The following is a 9,049-nucleotide window of genomic DNA, read 5'->3' as shown; positions in this document are numbered from 1 at the left end:
GGTAGACATGAGTGGGGGCCTGGTGGAGGCTGCCCCTGCACTGCTGGGGGGTGGGGTGGTGGTAGACATGAGTGGGGGCCTGGTGGAGGCTGCCCCTGCACTGCTGGGGGGTGGGGGTGATGGGAGACATGAGTGGGGGCCTGGTGGAGGGTGCCCCTGCACTGCTGGGGGGTGGGGTGGTGGGGGACATGAGTGGGGGCCTGGGTGGAGGGTGCCCCTGGTGGCTGGGGGTGGGGGTGGTGGGAGACATGAGTGGGGGCCTGGTGGAGGCTGCCCCTGCACTGCTGGGGGGTGGTGGGAGACATGAGTGGGGGCCTGGTGGAGGGTGCCCCTGGATGCTGGGGGTGGTGGGAGACATGAGTGGGGGCCTGGTGGAGGGGTGCCACTGGATGCTGGGGGGTGGGGGTGGTGGGAGACATGAGTGGGGGCCTGGTGGAGGCTGCCCCTGCACTGCTGGGGGGTGGGGGTGATGGTGGACATGAGTGGGGGCCTGGTGGAGGGTGCCCCTGCACTGCTGGGGGGTGGGGGTGATGGTAGACATGAGTGGGGGCCTGGTGGAGGCTGCCCCTGCACTGCTGGGGGTGGGGGTGATAGAGGACATGAGTGGGGGGCCTGGTGGAGTGTGCCCCTGGATACTGGGGGTTGGGGGTGGTGGGAGACATGAGTGGGGACCTGGTGGAGGGTGCCCCTGGTGGCTGGGGGGTGGGGGTGATGGTAGACATGAGTGGGGGCCTGGTGGAGGGTGCCCCTGGTGGTGGGGGGGTGGTAGACATGAGTGGGGGCCTGGTGGAGGCTTCCCCTGGTGGCTGGGGGTGGGGGTGGTGGTAGACATGAGTGGGGGCCTGGTGGAGGCTGCCCCTGCCCTGCTGGGGGGTGGGGGTGATGGTAGACATGAGTGGGGGCCTGGTGGAGGGTGCCCCTGCACTGCTGGGGGGTGGGGGGTGGTGGGAGAAATGAGTGGGGGCCTGGTGGAGGGTGCCCCCGGTGGCTGGGGGGTGGGGGTGGTGGGAGACATGAGTGGGGGCCTGGTGGAGGCTGCCCCTGCACTGCTGGGGGGTGGGGGTGGTGGGAGACATGAGTAGGGGCCTGGTGGAGGGTGCCCCTGCACTGTGGGGGCCTGGTGGAGGATGCCCCTGGTGGCTGGGGGGTGGGGGTGGTGGTAGACATGAGTGGGGGCCTGGTGGAGGCTGCCCCTGCACTGCTGGGAGGTGGGGGTGATGGTAGACATGAGTGGGGGCCTGGTGGAGGCTGCCCCTGCACTGCTGGGGGGTGGAGGTGGTGGTAGACATGAGTGGGGGCCTGGTGGAGGCTGCCCCCGCACTGCTGGGGGTGGGGGTGATGGTAGACATGAGTGGGGCCTGCTGGAGGGTGCCCCTGCACTGCTGGGGGGTGGGGGTGGTGGGGGACATGAGTGGGGGCCTGGTGGAGGGTGCCCCTGGTGGCTGGGGGGTGGGTGTGGTGGGAGACATGAGTGGGTGCCTGGTGGAGGCTGCCCCTGCACTGCTGGGGGGGGTGGGAGACATGAGTGGGGGCCTGGTGGAGGCTGCCCCTGCATGCTGGGGGGTGGGGGTGGTGGGAGACATGAGTGGGGGCCTGGTGGAGGGTCACCCTGGATGCTGGGGGGTGGGGGTGGTGGGAGACATGAGTGGGGGCCTGGTGGAGGCTGCCCCTGCACTGCTGGGGGGTGGGGGTGATGGTAGACATGAGTGGGGGCCTGGTGGAGGGTGCCCCTGCACTGCTGGGGGGTGGGGGTGGTTGTAGACATGAGTGGGGGCCTGGTGGAGGTTGCCCCTGCACTGCTGGGGGGTGGGGGTGATAGGGGGCATGAGTGGGGGCCTGGTGGAGGGTGCCCCTGGATGCTGGGGGGTGGGGTGGTGGGAGACATGAGTGGGGGCCTGGTGGAGGGTGCCCCTGGTGGCTGGGGGTGATGGTAGACATGAGTGGGGGCCTGGCGGAGGGTGCCCCTGGTGGCTGGGGGTGGGGGTGGTGGTAGACATGAGTGGGGGCCTGGTGGAGGCTGCCCCTGGTGGCTGGGGGGTGGGGGTGGTGGTAGACATGGTGCCCCTGGTGGCTGGGGGGTGGGGGTGATGGTAGACATGAGTGGGGGCCTGGTGGAGGGTGCCCCCGGGGCTGGGGTCTGGGGGTGGTGGTAGACATGAGTGGGGCCTGGTGGAGGCTGCCCCTGGTGGCTGGGGGTGGTGGTCGACATGAGTGGGGGCCTGGTGGAGGCTGCCCCTGCACTGCTGGGGGGTGGGGGTGATGGGAGACATGAGTGGGGGCCTGGTGGAGGCTGCCCCTGTACTGCTGGGGGGTGGGGGTGATGGTAGACATGAGTGGGGGCCTGGTGGAGGCTGCCCCTGCACTGCTGGGGGGTGGGGGTGATGGTAGACATGAGTGGGGGCCTGGTGGAGGGTGCCCCTGCACTGCTGGGGGGTGGGGGTGATAGGGGACATGAGTGGGGGCCTGGTGGAGGCTGCTCCTGCACTGCTGGGGGGTGGGGGTGGTGGGAGACATGAGTGGGGGCCTGGTGGAGGGTGCCCCTGGTGGCTGGGGGGTGGGGGTGATGGTAGACATGAGTGGGGGCCTGGTGGAGGGTGCCCCTGGTGGCTGGGGGGTGAGGGTGGTGGTAGACATGAGTGGGGGCCTGGTGGAGGCTGCCCCTGGTGGCTGGGGGGTGGGGGTGGTGGTAGACATGAGTGGGGGCCTGGTGGAGGCTGCCCCTGCACTGCTGGGGGGTGGGGGTGATAGGAGACATGAGTGGGGGCCTGGTGGAGGCTGCCCCTGCACTGCTGGGGGGTGGGGGTGATGGTAGACATGAGTGGGGGCCTGGTGGAGAATGCCCCTGCACTGCTGGGGTGTGGGGGTGGTGGGAGACATGAGTGGGGGCCTGGTGGAGGCTGCCGCTGCACTGCTGGGGGTTGGGGTGATGGTAGACATGAGTGGGGGCCTGGTGGAGGGTGCCCCTGGTGGCTGGGGGGTGGGGGTGGTGGGAGACATGAGTGGTGGCCTGGTGGAGGCTGCCCCTGCACTGCTGGGGGGTGGGGGTGATGGTAGACATGAGTGGGGGCCTGCTGGAGGGTGCCCCTGCACTGCTGGGGGGTGGGGGTGGTGGGGGACATGAGTGGAGGCCTGGTGGAGGGTGCCCCTGGTGGCTGGGGGTGGGGGTGGTGGGAGACATGAGTGGGGGCCTGGTGGAGGTTGCCCCTGCACTGTGGGGGCCTGGTGGAGGGTGCCCCTGGTGGCTGGGGGTTGGGGGTGGTGGTAGACATGAGTGGGGGCATGGTGGAGGCTGCCCCTGCGCTGCTGGGGGGTGGGGGTGATGGTAGACATGAGTGGGGGCCTGGTGGAGGCTGCCCCTGCACTGCTGGGGGGTGGGGTGGTGGTAGACATGAGTGGGGGCCTGGTGGAGGCTGCCCCTGCACTGCTGGGGGGTGGGGGTGATGGTAGACATGAGTGGGGGCCTGCTGGAGGGTGCCCCTGCACTGCTGGGGGGTGGGGGTGGTGGGGGACATGAGTGGGGGCCTGGTGGAGGGTGCCCCTGGTGGCTGGGGGGTGGGGGTGGTGGGAGACATGAGTGGGGGCCTGGTGGAGGCTGCCCCTGCACTGCTGGGGGGTGGTGGGAGACATGAGTGGGGGCCTGGAGGAGGGTGCCCCTGGATGCTGGGGGGTGGGGGTGGTGGGAGACATGAGTGGGGGCCTGGTGGAGGGTGCCCCTGGATGCTGGGGGGTGGGGGTGGTGGAGACATGAGTGGGGGCCTGGTGGAGGCTGCCCCTGCACTGCTGGGGGGTGGGGGTGATGGTAGACATGAGTGGGGGCCTGCTGGAGGGTGCCCCTGCACTGCTGGGGGGTGGGGGTGGTGGGGGACATGAGTGGAGGCCTGGTGGAGGGTGCCCCTGGTGGCTGGGGGGTGGGGGTGGTGGTAGACATGAGTGGGGGCATGGTGGAGGCTGCCCTGCGCTGCTGGGGGGTGGGGTGATGGTAGACATGAGTGGGGGCCTGGTGGAGGCTGCCCCTGCACTGCTGGGGGGTGGGGTGGTGGTAGACATGAGTGGGGGCCTGGTGGAGGCTGCCCCTGCACTGCTGGGGGGTGGGGGTGATGGTAGACATGAGTGGGGGCCTGCTGGAGGGTGCCCCTGCACTGCTGGGGGGTGGGGGTGGTGGGGGACATGAGTGGGGGCCTTGTGGAGGGTGCCCCTGGTGGCTGGGGGGTGGGGGTGGTGGGAGACATGAGTGGGGGCCTGGTGGAGGCTGCCCCTGCACTGCTGGGGGGTGGTGGGAGACATGAGTGGGGGCCTGGAGGAGGGTGCCCCTGGATGCTGGGGGGTGGGGGTGGTGGGAGACATGAGTGGGGGCCTGGTGGAGGGTGCCCCTGGATGCTGGGGGATGGGGGTGGTGGGAGACATGAGTGGGGGCCTGGTGGAGGCTGCCCCTGCACTGCTGGGGGGTGGGGGTGATGGTAGACATGAGTGGGGGCCTGGTGGAAGTTGCCCCTGCACTGCTGGGGGGTGGGGGTGATAGGGGACATGAGTGGGGGCCTGGTGGAGGGTGCCCCTGGATGCTGGGGGGTGGGGGTGGTGGGAGACATGAGTGGGGGCCTGGTGGAGGGTGCCCCTGGTGGCTGGGGGGTGGGGGTGATGGTAGACATGAGTGGGGGCCTGGTGGAGGGTGCCCCTGGTGGCTGGGGGGTGGGGGTGGTGGTAGACATGAGTGGGGGCCTGGTGGAGGCTGCCCCTGGTGGCTGGGGGGTGGGGGTGGTGGTAGACATGAGTGGGGGCCTGGTGGAGGCTGCCCCTGCCCTGCTGGGGGTGGGGGTGATGGTAGACATGAGTGGGGGCATGGTGGAGGGTGCCCCTGCACTGCTGGGGGGTGGGGGTGATGGTAGATATGAGTGGGGGCCTGGCGGAGGCTGCCCCTGCACTGCTGGGGGGTGGGGGTGGTAGTAGACATGAGTGGGGGCCTGGTGGAGGCTGCCCCTGCACTGCTGGGGGGTGGGGGTGATGGTAGACATGAGTGGGGGCCTGCTGGAGGGTGCCCCTGCACTGCTGGGGGGTGGGGGACATGAGTGGGGGCCTGGTGGAGGGTGCCCCTGGTGGCTGGGGGGTGGGGGTGGTGGGAGACATGAGTGGGGGCCTGGTGGAGGCTGCCCCTGCAATGCTGGGGGGTGGTGGGAGACATGAGTGGGGGCCTGGTCGAGGGTGCCCCTGGATGCTGGGGGGTGGGGGTGGTGGGAGACATGAGTGGGGGCCTGGTGGAGGGTGCCCCTGGATGCTGGGGGGTGGGGGTGGTGGGAGACATGAGTGGGGGGCTGGTGGAGGCTGCCCCTGCACTGCTGGGGGGTGGGGGTGATGGTAGACATGAGTGGGGGCCTGGTGGAGGGTGCCCCTGCACTGCTGGGGGTGGGGGTGATGGTAGACATGAGTGGGGGCCTGGTGGAGGCTGCCCCTGCACTGCTGGGGGGTGGGGGTGATAGGGGACATGAGTGGGGGCCTGGTGGAGGCTGCCCCTGCACTGCTGAGGATTGGGGGTGATAGGGGACATGAGTGGGGGCCTGGTGGAGGCTGCCCCTGCACTGCTGGGGGGTGGGGGTGATGGTAGACGTGAGTGGGGGCCTGGTGGAGGGTGCCCCTGGTGGCTGGGGGGTGGAGGTGGTGGTAGACATGAGTGGGGGCCTTGTGGAGGGAGCCCCTGGTGGCTGGGGGGTGGGGGTGGTGGTAGACATGAGTGGGGGCCTGGTGGAGGCTGCCCCTGCACTGCTGGGGGGTGGGGGTGATGGTAGACATGAGTGGGGGCCTGGTGGAGGCTGCCCCTGCACTGCTGGGGGGTGGGGTGGTGGTAGACATGAGTGGGGGCCTGGTGGAGGCTGCCCCTGCACTGCTGGGGGGTGGGGGTGATGGTAGACATGAGTGGGGGCCTGGTGGAGGCTGCCCCTGCACTGCTGGGGGGTGGGGGTGATGGGAGACATGAGTGGGGGCCTGGTGGAGGGTGCCCCTGCACTGCTGGGGGGTGGGGTGGTGGGGGACATGAGTGGGGGCCTGGTGGAGGGTGCACCTGGTGGCTGGGGGGTGGGGGTGGTGGGAGACATGAGTGGGGGCCTGGTGGAGGATGCCCCTGCACTGCTGGGGGGTGGTGGGAGACATGAGTGGGGCCTGGTGGAGGGTGCCCCTGGATGCTGGGGGTGGTGGGAGACATGTGTGGGGGCCTGGTGGAGGGTGCCCCTGGATGCTGGGGGGTGGGGGTGGTGGGAGACATGAGTGGGGGCCTGGTGGAGGCTGCCCCTGCACTGCTGGGGGGTGGGGGTGATGGTGGACATGAGTGGGGGCCTGGTGGAGGGTTCCCCTGCACTGCTGGGGGGTGGGGGTGATGGTAGACATGAGTGGGGGCCTGGTGGAGGCTGCCCCTGCACTGCTGGGGGTGGGGGTGATAGAGGACATGAGTGGGGGCCTGGTGGAGTGTGCCCCTGGATACTGGGGGTTGGGGGTGGTGGGAGACATGAGTGGGGACCTGGTGGAGGGTGCCCCTGGTGGCTGGGGGGTGGGGGTGATGGTAGACATGAGTGGGGGCCTGGTGGAGGGTGCCCCTGGTGGTGGGGGGGGTGGTAGACATGAGTGGGGGCCTGGTGGAGGCTTCCCCTGGTGGCTGGGGGGTGGGGGTGGTGGTAGACATGAGTGGGGGCCTGGTGGAGGCTGCCCCTGCCCTGCTGGGGGGTGGGGGTGATGGTAGACATGAGTGGGGGGCTGGTGGAGGGTGCCCCTGCACTGCTGGGGGGTGGGGGTGGTGGGAGAAATTAGTGGGGGCCTGGTGGAGGGTGCCCCTGGTGGCTGGGGGGTGGGTGTGGTGGGAGACATGAGTGGGGGCCTGGTGGAGGCTGCCCCTGCACTGCCGGGGGGTGGGGGTGGTGGGAGACATGAGTAGGGGCCTGGTGGAGGGTGCCCCTGCACTGTGGGGGCCTGGTGGAGGATGCCCCTGGTGGCTGGGGGTGTGGGGGTGGTGGTAGACATGAGTGGGGGCCTGGTGGAGGCTGCCCCTGCACTGCTGGGGGGTGGGGGTGATGGTAGACATGAGTGGGGGCCTGGTGGAGGCTGCCCCTGCACTGCTGGGGGGTGGAGGTGGTGGTAGACATGAGTGGGGGCCTGGTGGAGGGTGCCCCTGGTGGCTGGGGGGTGGGGGTGGTGGTAGACATGAGTGGGGGCCTGGTGGAGGCTGCCCCTGCACTGCTGGGGGGTGGGGTGATGGTAGACATGAGTGGGGGCCTGGTGGAGGCTGCCCCTGCACTGCTGGGGGGTGGGGGTGGTGGTAGACATGAGTGGGGGCCTGGTGGAGGCTGCCCCTGCACTGCTGGGGGTGGGGGTGATGGTAGACATGAGTGGGGCCTGCTGGAGGGTGCCCCTGCACTGCTGGGGGGTGGGGGTGGTGGGGGACATGAGTGGGGGCCTGGTGGAGGGTGCCCCTGGTGGCTGGGGGGTGGGTGTGGTGGGAGACATGAGTGAGTGCCTGGTGGAGGCTGCCCCTGCACTGCTGGGGGGTGGTGGGAGACATGAGTGGGGGCCTGGTGGAGGGTGCCCTGGATGCTGGGGGGTGGGGTGGTGGGAGACATGAGTGAGGGCCTGGTGGAGGGTCACCCTGGATGCTGGGGGAGGGGGTGGTGGGAGACATGAGTGGGGGCCTGGTGGAGGCTGCCCCTGCACTGCTGGGGGGTGGGGGTGATGGTAGACATGAGTGGGGGCCTGGTGGAGGGTGCCCCTGCACTGCTGGGGGGTGGGGGTGGTTGTAGACATGAGTGGGGCCTGGTGGAGGTTGCCCCTGCACTGCTGGGGGGTGGGGTTATAGGGGGCATGAGTGGGGGCCTGGTGGAGGGTGCCCCTGGATTCTGGGGGGTGGGGGTGGTGGGAGACATGAGTGGGGGCCTGGTGGAGGGTGCCCCTGGTGGCTGGGGGTGATGGTAGACATGAGTGGGGGCCTGGTGGAGGGTGCCCCTGGTGGCTGGGGGGTGGGGGTGGTGGTAGACATGAGTGGGGGCCTGGTGGAGGCTGCCCCTGGTGGCTGGGGGTGGGGGGTGGTGGTAGACATGAGTGGGGGCCTGGTGGAGGGTGCCCCTGCACTGCTGGGGGGTGGGGGTGATGGTAGACATGAGTGGGGGCCTGGTGGAGGCTGCCCCTGCACTGCTGGGGGGTGGGGGTGATGGTAGACATGAGTGGGGGCCTGGTGGAGGCTGCCCCTGCACAGCTGGGGGGTGGGGGTGATAGGGGACATGAGTGGGGGCCTGGTGGAGGGTGCCCCTGGATGCTGGGGGTTGGGGGTGGTGGCAGACATGAGTGGGGGCCTGGTGGAGCTGCCCCTGGTGGCTGGGGGTGGGGGTGATGGTAGACATGAGTGGGGGCCTGGTGGAGGGGTGCCCCTGGTGGCGGGGGGGTGGTAGACATGAGTGAGGGCCTGGTTGAGGCTGCCCCTGGTGGCTGGTGGGTGGTGGTAGACATGAGTGGGGGCCTGGTGGAGGCTGCCCCTGCACTTCTGGGGGGTGGGGGTGATGGGAGACATGAGTGGGGGCCTGGTGGAGGCTGCCCCTGCACTGCTGGGGGGTGGGGGTGATGGTAGACATGAGTGGTGGCCTGGTGGAGGGTGCCCCTGGTGGCTGGGGGGTGGGGGTGGTGGGAGACATGAGTGGGGGCCTGGTGGAGGCTTCCTCTGCACTGCTGGGGGGTGGGGGTGGTGGGAGACATGAGTGGGGGCCTGGTGGAGGGTGCCCCTGGATGCTGGGGGGTGGGGGTGGTGGGAGACATGAGTGGGGGCCTGGTGGAGGGTGCCCCTGGATGCTGGGGGGTGGGGGTGGTGGGAGACATGAGTGGGGGCCTGGTGGAGGCTGCCCCTGCACTGCTGGGGGGTGGGGGTGATGGTAGACATGAGTGGGGGCCTGGTGGAGGGTGCCCCTGCACTGCTGGGGGTGGGGGTGATGGTAGACATGAGTGGGGGCCTGGCGGAGGCTGCCCCTGTACTGCTGGGGGGTGGGGGTGATAGGGGACATGAGTGGGGGCCTGGTGGAGGGTGCCCCTG

This window comes from Ambystoma mexicanum, chromosome 3q, assembly GCF_040938575.1.
Source record: "Ambystoma mexicanum isolate Mex_15411 chromosome 3q, UKY_AmexF1_1, whole genome shotgun sequence".
In the NCBI taxonomy this organism is placed as follows: domain Eukaryota; kingdom Metazoa; phylum Chordata; class Amphibia; order Caudata; family Ambystomatidae; genus Ambystoma; species Ambystoma mexicanum.
This window is presented reverse-complemented; position numbering follows the sequence as displayed.